The sequence below is a fragment of the Chrysochloris asiatica genome, unplaced genomic scaffold (genome assembly GCF_000296735.1).
Source record: "Chrysochloris asiatica unplaced genomic scaffold, ChrAsi1.0 scaffold00051, whole genome shotgun sequence".
Lineage (NCBI taxonomy): Eukaryota > Metazoa > Chordata > Mammalia > Afrosoricida > Chrysochloridae > Chrysochloris > Chrysochloris asiatica.
The window spans coordinates 17,217,670-17,228,565 of NW_006408569.1; the positions used below are offsets into that span (position 1 = coordinate 17,217,670).

Consider the following 10,896-nt stretch of genomic DNA (forward strand, 5'->3'; position numbering starts at 1 on the left):
AAACTCTCTTTCCCTCTCTACAGCACTGTCCTGCCCTTTCCCGTATTAAAAAACAAAACAAAAGACAAACAAGCAAAAAACATTCAGGGCCTGCTCTTGGGCAGAGTCTGTGTGCATGCGTGGCAGAAGAACCCACCAGTGGTGAGGGTGGGGGTGTCCACTCACTCAGGCTTCCCCTCTAGTCACCAGAATGGAGGTTGGCAAACAGTGGGTGCACCAATGACCAGATACCAAAAAAGAAAACAAAAGAAAAGAAAATCAGAACATAGCAAAACTGATGATGTATATTGTCCACGGTTCCCATGGCATTTTTCTGTGGTGTTTCTGTTCCCCCATTTGGTCTTGCCATTTGTTCTCACCCAAGATGTCGGCTCCAAGCCTCTGAGCCCAACCCGGCAGATTCAAAAGTACGTGATTTTTCACTTCAGCTTCAAGTTACACAATCTATAAGCCTTCAAACCTTCAAAATATTCCTATCTCTGTGGTTCCATGTTTTGGAGCTCTGCCCTGGATCTGCTTTGTCTAGTATTCTGTGGTATTGCTGACGGCGAACTCCAGTGCAACTCCACCCTAGCCACCATCAAGTCCCGCCTTCCCCAACTGATTTTTGTATTTTGGTCTTATATCCTGCCAATTTGCTGAATCTTCCAATAAAATCTCGTAGGTTTTTTTACTTAGTCTTTGAAGTTTTCAGTGTATAGGCTCATATCTTCTACAAATAGAATGTTTCATTTCCTTTTTGCCATTTTAGATGCCTTTACTTTCCCTATCTTGCCATATAGCTCTTGCTAAGACATCCAACAAAATGTTGAAAAGGAGTGGTGACAAAGGGCATCCTTGTCTTGTTCCTGTTCACACATTGAAGGATTTCAGTTTCTCTCCATTGAGAGTTATGTTGGCTACTGGTTTTGTATATATGCTCTTAATTACGTTGAGGATTTTTCCTTCAATTCCTACTTTGTTGAGTGTTTTTTTTTGTTGTTTTTTTTTTTTTTAATCAGAAATGGATGTTGAATTTTGTCCAATGCCTTTAATGAATCAATCAATGTGATCATGTAGTTCTTTTCCTTTTTTCCTATGCATATAGTGGATTATATTGATTGTTTTTCTAATATTGAACCATCTTTGCATCTTTGGTATGAACCCCACTGGTCATGATGTATTATTTCTTCGATGTGCTGTTGGATTCTGTTGGCTAGGATTTTGTTGAGAATTTCTGCATCTTATATTCATGAGGATATTGGTCTATAATTTTCTTTCTTATTGATGTCCTTCCCTGGTTTTGGTATGAAGGTTATGCTTGCTTCATAAAATGTATTAGGAGGTTTTCAATCCTCTTCTATATTCTGGAATTCCTTGAATGTTTGGTAACACTCACCAGTGAAGCCATCTGGACCTGGACTTTTTTTGGTTGGGAGTTTTTTGTTGACCTGATCAATTTCTTCTTTTGCTATGGGTCTATTCATGTTTTACACTTCACTTTGTGTAAGTTTAGGTAGGTCGTGTTTTTCTAAAAATGTATTCATCTCTTCTAAGTTATCAAATTTGTTAGAGTACAACTCTTCATAGTATTCTGTTAATATCCTTTTTATTTCCTTTGATCCCATTATGACATCGCCCATGTGGTTTCTAATGCATCTTATTTGTGTCTTCGCCCTCTTTTCTTTTGTTAGGTTTGCCAATGCCAATTTTATTAATCTGTTTAAAGAACCAGCTTCTTATCCTGTTGATACTTTCTATATTTTCCTGTTTTCTATCTAATTTATTTCTGCTCTAATCTCTATTATTTCATTATTATTATTATTTCTGCTCTAATCTTTATTATTTCATTTTTTCTGTTGACAGTAGGTTTACTTTGCTGGTATATTTCTAGTTGTTGGAGATATTGTGTTAAGGTGTTGATTTTGGTTCTTTCTTCTTCTTGGATGTGTGCATTTATTGCAATAAATTGTCCTCTCAGCACTATTTTATTGAATCCTCTGTACACATCTATAATGTCAAGTGTCTTTATGGTTCTGTTTTGTACCTCTGTATGTTTGTTGAGTTTCTTTCTGGTTGTTTTATCCCTTTTTGAAAGTGACAGATTAAAATCTCCCATTATAATTATAGATTTGTCTATTTCTTTCTTCAATTCTAGTAGGGTTTGCTTTATATATCTTGATGGTCTTTCATTGGAAGCATAGGCATTTATTATGGTTGTGTCATATTGCTCAATTGACCCTTTAATCTTGAGATAGTGTCCTTCTTTATCTCTTATGCTGGTTTTTGTCATAAAGTTTGTTTTGTGAAAGATTACTATTGCCACTCATGCTCGTTTTTTATTGCAATTATTTGGTATGCTTTTTTCCATTCTTTATCTTTTAGTCTGTTTTTGTCTTTGTGTGTATGATGTGTCCCTTGCAGGCAGCATATTGAAGGGTCTTGTTTTAGTATCTATTCTTCCACTCTCTGTGTCTTCACTGGTGCATTTACTCCACTGACATTCAGTGTAATTATCAATATGTACAGATTAATTGCTGTCATTATGTTAGTTTTTTCTGTGTGTGTGTGTGTGTGGTGCTGCTCATTCCTTTGTTCTGCATGCCTTCTTGTGCTGAGTTAATGTTTTTTTGTGGTATTTATTGTCAGTTTCTTCTTAGTTTTAAAGTTTCTATGCTTTACTTGGATCTTCATCTTCGTGGTATGTTGTGAAGTATTAACTATCTTTAAGGTTCCCCTATAATCTCCTAACTTTTCCCTCTATCTGTGGACTTCTGTGATTCTTCCTCTTCCAGAATGCCAATAATTCTTAAATTATTCCTCTTCATGTAATCCAACATGAATTTTAGACCGTCTTTTGCGGGAGTCTAGCTCTCACTGGGTCATGGGACACAAGAGGAGACACGGAGTAGGCGAAAATGAAAGCAATCGAGAGCCTCTGTTTGGCTGATAGGGCGCTCTGCCTCTGTCTTTCTGCTTCTGCTTCTTCTTCTGGCCCTGCTCAGCAAGTCTTTATTTTTATACTTAAAACTACATAGTACATAATGAATTGACACTTTGATCTTTTCTTGAATTATTACACAGTTTATCACAACATTCCTGCACCTGGTCATTAGACAACTTTGACAAAAATATTTTTGTGCTGGTCAACCTGACTTTCATCTCCTTTCCCAGTATGGGATAAATTGTTTCTTCTTGTTTCCACTAAAAGATTAAGTCAAACTTTACACAAATCATTTCTACTTATCAGACCCCTGATTACATTTTCTTAGTAATGTAAGTTTCTACCTTATTATTTCTACTAACTAATTATCAATCTTCTATCCTACATAATGTACTACTATTTTCATAGTAAAAAGTATTACTAACATCTACTTATTTATTTTTCTAAAGTATTCATTAAATTGCTTGCTAATAGTATTTTTATGTTTCTTTCTTTTGAAGTTATGTGGCATAAAGCCCAACCCGGCTAATTGCTGCAGGAAATGTAGACTATCACATTAAAACTACCCTTCACTTAAGTTCATTATTTTCTGCCTATTTATGCAGGTGCTTGTATGTAGGGGTTTGTGAATTCTGGCTGGTGACTGATTGTGGTGAGGTCTATAGGGGGTAGGTCAGCTTCACTTTATTTTGTTATCTGCTTTTGTGGTCTCACAAATGCAGTTACTTTGTATTTAGGTTTTCTGTGAAAGGGAGTAATTTATAGATTTCTCTTTGAATTCAGGCTACTGAAGTTGAGATAATTGTTTTTTCCCAAGGTTTGTAGAGCTCACAGTAAAAGCTGTGAATATGGCAATATTATATATTTTTACAAGTGAATTCAAAGTTAATCTGAAGGGAAGATAGAAACCAGCTTTTTAAGAGTCATCTGCTGTGCATGAGTGTCAAGCAGTGGGACCATGTCAAGCAGTGGAAGTTAAGCCGCTTCCCGCAGTCTTCAGATTTTTTTATACTTTTTTCTGCTTGCTTTTCTATCTTAGCAGTATTTATAGATTTGTCTTCCAACTCACTGGTTCTGGCTTCCATCTCTTCAGTTCTACTCCTTTTCACTTTCAGTGTATTGTCCATTTCTGATATTTTATTATTAATCATCTGGACTTCTGTTTGCAGTATTTGAATTGTTTCCAATGCTATATTTATCTTGTGTGATTGCTCTTGTAGCATTTGCCTGACTTCTTTTTTATTTTCCTCCACCGCTCTGTGAAATATTTGGATTTGTCTCCATATCATTCTTCTGAATACCTTCTCAGGCAAATCGAAAGCCTGTTCTTCTTCTAATGGGAAGTCTCTGTCTGCCTCCAGTTCCTTTGTCTCAGTTACTCTTTACTGTTTCTGGACATGTGCGGAGATCTTTTGTTTGTTTGTTTTCTTGGGCATTTTCAATAGTTAGATGTGTTTTCAATGATTAAATGAATGTATGTTGTTGTATTGTTAAGCTTACTTAGTGTATCCTGGTGTATGTGATTTGGAGATAGGCTTCCCCTTTCATGTATCATATTATTCAACTGCTAGCTAGCTATCCAGGTATTGGCTATGTATGTAATACCAACCTGCTGGTATTGGCTCCTGTCCAGATGGTGGGATATTATGGGGTATGCTTGTAGCTTGGCTATATGGCCATGATTGCTGTCTCTTTTTGGGTAGCATAGGGAGAGAAGTCACTCACCCCCAGGAAAAAAAATGAGACCAAAAAGACCAAAATCAGAAACCATATAAAGCAGGGACAAAATCCAGCACACAAAAACAAAACCGTAGCAGACTGTCCAATAGCCTTCACTGTGCAGGTCCTTGTGCATACACAGTAGTAACTCCAGGGGTGGGTGGGGGTGTCCATTTTCTCAGGCTCCCCCGCTAGTCACCATCATGGACGTGTGAAATAGATATTGAGAAATGAATGGAAAAATGATTGTTCACAATTTTTATCTCTGAACTTCAGTTAAGTATCTGCATATGCACAGCGTAATTCTCAAGGGCTGCATCCTTATATATAGAAGTTGGTGTTCACTTTTGTCTTTTATGTTGTGGTTTTAAAAAGTGCAAATACGGTTTGGCTGTATGGTCAGACCTGCTGTCTCTTGTTAGGTAAGGCAGGAATAAAGGTTCCCACCCAAATAAGAGAGTCAACTTTAGTCCTAAGTCCTAGATTCAGACATTATAAGACACAGCCAAAGGACTAGTCTGTGGGACTGCTGGGGCTTTCAGGGATTTCCCCTTTGTGCCATAGTAAAATTGTACCCTGTGGGTGCAACGCTGGACCCTTTTGGGGGTGTGCTTCCACTTGCCTGAAGATGCCCGGACAGACAGAGAGGATGCCACAGGGGAGAGAAGTAAAGAAGCCTGGCTGTGGCCCTGCTCTCTGATCTCCACCCACACTGTGGGCCGCAGGGAGCATGGATGATTCCAAAATCGCAGTTTATTCTTACCACAATCAGATTTCTCCACTGCTGAGCTCTGAAAACTGATGCCCCCAAGCTTATATTAGATCTAAAGCTTTGGAACAGTTCTGGCAAAGCACCTTCTCTGTTTTGTTTGTACCTCCATTGAGGAGCCTCTGCTTCCTGTTTGTGATTCTCCTGTCCCCCATGATTGTTTCTTTACAGTAACTTAACTCAATAAACATTGGCAAAGTAACTTAAAGACCATAACATACAGTCTGAATTGATATTAAGGTTAAAATTAAATTAGGACTCCAGCTCTCAACTGTAGCAATCCACAAATCAAGTGTCATAAAATTTAAGCTATCATGCATTCTCTTCTTTTGATCAAGGATTTTCTTTAAAATTAATTAATCATACTTAGATTGGTATTCCATCATTCATCTGTCAGTTTGTTGCACTATATTAGCACACATTTTGTTTGATTCTGGAAGCTATGCTTCTGTTATTTTAGCTACCAGCAGTGTCACCCATGGTAGTCAGATTGCACCAGAGCTTCCAGACTAAGACAGGCTAGGAATAAGGAAAAAATAGAGTACTTCTGAATACTGAGTCACTGAAAATTGTATGAACAGCAGTGGAGCACTGTCAGATAACAATCGAATATTGAATACTGAAACATGATGAAAAGCATGAGAATATTGTTAGATTCAGTGCTGGAAAAAGAGACTCACATGGTGGAAGGTCCTCAAAATATGAATAGGAAAGAACTGCCTCCTCAGAGTAGAGTTGAAAGTGATGATGTAAATGGAGTAAACTTTCGGGACCTGCACATTTTGGGTGCAACTCAAAATGTGGAGAAATAGCTGCAAACATCCATTAATAATTGGAGCATGGAATGTGTGATGTATGAATCTAGTAAAATTGGAAGTTGTCAAAAATATAAAGGAACACATAAACATCAATATCCTAGGCATTATTAGTGAGCTGGAGTAGGCTGCTATTGACCATTTTGAATCCTACTATCACATAATGTACTATGCCAGGAAAGATAAATTGAAGATTAGCCTTACATTCTTCAACAACAAGAACATTTCAAGATCTCCCTTGCAGTACACTACCCTGTGTGATAGGAGAATATCCTTATACCTACAATGAAGACCAATTAATACCACTATTATTCAAATATACCCACCAACCACAAAGCCACTGATGATGAAATGGAAGAATCTACCAACTTCTTTAGTCTGAAAATCATCATACATGCAAATATGATGTATTGCTGGCAATTGGAATGCAAATACTGGAACAAATAGGAAAGATCAGGAGTTAGACAATATGGCCTTTGTGGTAGAAACATGCTGGAGATCACATGATAGAATTTTGCAAGATTGTTGACTTTTTCATTGCAAATATCTTTTTTGTTTGAAAAGGGTACAAATATGGCTCTCTTCCAATCAGTTGACCTTCCAAATTTCTTGACATAGATGAGTAAATGCCTCCAGGACTTCCTCAGTTTGTTGAAATTTTTCAATTTGTATGCCATCAATTCCCAAGAGCCTTGTTTTTTGCCAATGCCTTCAGTAAACCCTGGACTTCTTCAGTACCATTGACTCTTGATCATATGCTACCTCTTGAAATGTTTGAACATTGACTATTTCTTTTTGGTTCGGTGACCGTGTATTCCTTCCATCTTGTTTTGATGCTTTCTGCATCAATCAATATTTTGCCCATAGAATCCTTCAGTATTTCAAGTTGAGGCTTGCATTTTTTCTTCAGTTCTTATGGCTTGAGAAATGATGAACATATTCTTCCCTTTTGGTGTTCTAACTCTAACTCTAAGTCTTTGCACATTTTATTGTAACATTTTACTTTGTCTTCTCAAGCTGTCCTTTGGCATTTTCTGCTCACCTCTTTTACCTCCTCATTTCTTTCTTTTGCTTTACCTTCTCCATACTGGAGAGCAAGTCATAGTTTCTTCTGAATCCATTTTGTGTTGTTCTTCCTTCTTGTCTTCTTAATGTACTTTTGCCTTCTTCCTTTATGAAGTTGTTGCTGTCATCTCACACGTCTTCTGATCTTTGGTCATTAGTGTCTAATTCATCATATATTTTATTAAGGTGATCTCTAAGTTCAGTTGAGATATGGTCACAGTTATATTTTAGGTCTCGTGGACTTGTGCTTTACAATATAATTGAATGCTTTATAATAGCATCCAGTTTCAGTGATCCTCTTATGAGAGTACTTATGAAGCAAGTACACATTAGAGAAACTGCTTGTTCCATGGTTAGGCTATAAGCTTTAAATCAAGAGCTCAAGTCTATTTGTGAATTATATCTTTTCTATATGGTGCTGGGGGTTAATGCACTGCACTGAAAAATCAGTTTGAACCACAAGGTTAGCGGTTCAAGCTCATCAGCTGCTCCTCAGAAACTCTATACAGGGTCAGAACCAACTCGACAGCACTTCACAATAACAGCAACAACATATATAAAATCCACTTGATGGGTGGCATATGGCTTAGATATAATTAGAAGTAATTTTCATTTAAGTAACAATGACAATAGCAATGAGTATCATTAAACTAGTCAGTGACATATATCTAATCCAAGAGTTTTTATCTTTGTGCAACCAGTGAAAGATATTATAGGTAGATTTGTGTCTCCCTAAATATATGTGTCACTTTAGTTCAACCATGGTTCTCAGTGGTTTGGCAGTTAAGTGATGATCCCCCATTATGTGAGGTACAATCCATACTGAAGGCTATAATGTTTGATCTTCAACAGTAAGTTTTTAAAGTCTTCTTTACTTTCAGCAAGCAAGGCTGTATCATCTGAATATCACATTTGCTAATGAGTCTTTCTCCAGTCCTAATGTGACATTCTTCTTCATATAATCCAGCTTCTCAGATTATTTTCTCAGAATGCAGATTGAATAAGTATGGGTAAATGATGCAATCCTGGCTTGCATCTTTCCTGATCTTAAAACAGTCAGTATTCCCTTTTTCTGTTATAACAACTGCCACTTATTCTATGTACAAATTCCTCATGAGCAAAATTAAATGTTCTGAAACACACATTATTTACAATGCTGTCTATTGTTTGTCATGGTACATACAGTCGAGAGCTTTTTCATAGTGAATAAAGCTCAAATCATCTTTCTGATAGTCTCTGCTTTCAACCAAACTCTATCTGAGGTCAGCAATCATATCACTAGTTCCAGATTCTTTTCTGAATCTGCCTGAATTTCTGGCAGTACCTGTTGATGTTAATGCAACCATTATCTAAATTGTCTTCAACAAAATTTTACTTGCATGTGATATTAATGATTTTTAAAAATTATTTCTGCATTCTATTGGGTCACTGCTCTTTAAAATATGCACAAATATGGGTTTCTTCCAATCAGTTGGCTGTCTTCCAAATTAATTGCCATAGATAAGTGAAAACCTTCAGTGCTCCATCAGTTTTTTAAAATATTTCAGTTTGAATTCCATCAATTCCTGGAGCCTTGTTTGTTGCCAATGTCTTCAGTTCTGCTTGGACTTCTTTCTTCAATGCCATCAATTCTATTTTCTTTTTTTTTTTTTTGCACATGGAGACATTGAATTTATTGGAGGGCACAGGTCAGTGCTACCAAGTCCTTCACGAATGCAGGGCCCTCCACTTGTCCAAGGGGCCACTGTTGGGGATGTATTTGACCCCACAGCCATATGGGAAGAGGCATTTTTCAACCACCATGTCTTCCAACTTATCAACATTGAATTTGGTGAAGCCCCACTTCTTGGAAATGTGGATCTTCTGGCACCAAGGGAACTTGAATTTGGGACTGCTTAAGGCCTCAATAACATGTTCCTTCTTTTGAAGCTTGGCGCAGATGGACATGATGACTTGGCCAATGTGGACCCTAGCCATAATGCCCTGAGGATTTCCAAAGTCCCCTTGCTTCAATTTCTGGAGCCTGTCAGCCCTAGCACAGGACAACATTTTGTTGATATGGATAACATGGAAAGGATGCAGCTGCACTTGGATGTGAAACCCATCTTTGCTACAAATTTTCACCATGTACTTACTGACACAAATACAGGCAGCCTCCAGGGCTTCTGAAGAAAACTTCTCGTATTCATCTGACACCATGTGGCAACAGAGTGGGAACTCATCCACTTTTTATTTATTCCAACCCAGGCCAAATATACAAATCTTGGTATCAGGAACACCTCGGCAAAAGTGGAATTTGGGATAGGACTTGTTCTTACAGTACTAGTAACACTGGGTGGGGTGGCGGTCCATGGCGACACCAGAATCTTTGTGGTGTGTGGGAGAGAAAGAGCAGTTCCATCGGTTCTTGATCATATATTACCTCTTCAAATGTTTGAACACTGACTATTTCTTTTTGGTACAGTGCAGCATTCAATATTTCCCCCATAAAATCCTTCAATACTTCACGTTAAGTTTTGAATTTTTTCTTGAGTTCTTTCAGCTTGGGAAATGCTGAGCATGTTCTTCCCTTTTGGTTTTTGAACTCCAGGTCTTTTGCACATTTCATTATAATAATTTGTCTTCTCAAGCTGCTTTTTAAAATTTTTCTGATCAGTTTTTTTACTTCATCGTTTCTTCCATTTGCTTTAGGATCTCTATGCTCAAGAACAACTTTCAGAGTCTCTTCTGACATCCTTTTGATCTTTTTTTTCTTTACTATCTTATTAAATAACTTTTGCATTCTTCTTGTATGATGTTATTGATGTCACGTCACAACTCTTCTTTCTGGTCTTCAGTCATTAGTATTTAATGCATCAAATCTGCTGTTGAGATGATCTCTAAATTTATGTGGAACATAGATATTCAAGGTCATGATTTGGTTCTTGTGAACTTGTTTTCATTTACTTTGGCTTCAGTCTGAACTTGCATATGAGCAGTTGATGGTCAATTCCACTGTCAACCCCTAGTCTTATTTTAGCAGATGATATTGACCTTTTCCAGGTTTTTTTCTTTCTTTTCCACAGATGGTGTCAATTTGTTTATTGTCTACATCATCTGTTGAGGTCCAGGTGTATAGACTTTTATGTTGTTTAAAAAAATTATTTGCAATGAGTAAATCATTTGTCTTGTTAAATCCTGTCATGTGATCTCCAGCATCATTTCTATCACTAAGGCCATATTTTCCAACTACTGATCCTGTCTCTGTTTCCAGCCAGTAATATCAATGCATCTTGATTGCATCGTTGGTCAATTACAGACCAAAGAAGTTGGTAGAATTATTTTTTTGCATTCTCACTGGCTTTAGTTGTTAGAGTGTAAATTTGAATAATAGGGTATGAACTGTTCTTCTGTGTAGAATTATGGATATTATCCTATCACAGACAGTGTCATATTTCAAGATAGATCATGAAATGTTCTTCTTGATGAAGAATGCAATGCCATTCCTCTTGAATTTGTCATTCCTGGCATAGTATTTGATTGTCTGTTTCAACGTGGTCAATACCAGTGCATTAAACTCACTAAAGAGAATACCAGAAGGATGTTTACCTATGCTTTATTGACTA

At 37.1% G+C, this 10,896-nt stretch overlaps 1 pseudogene; it reads right to left on the reverse strand.

The window, feature by feature from the left end:
* Positions 1 to 8,998: 8,998 nt before the first annotated feature.
* Positions 8,999 to 9,643, reverse strand: LOC102835432 (annotated as a pseudogene).
* Between the last annotated feature and the right edge of the window lie 1,253 nt (positions 9,644 to 10,896).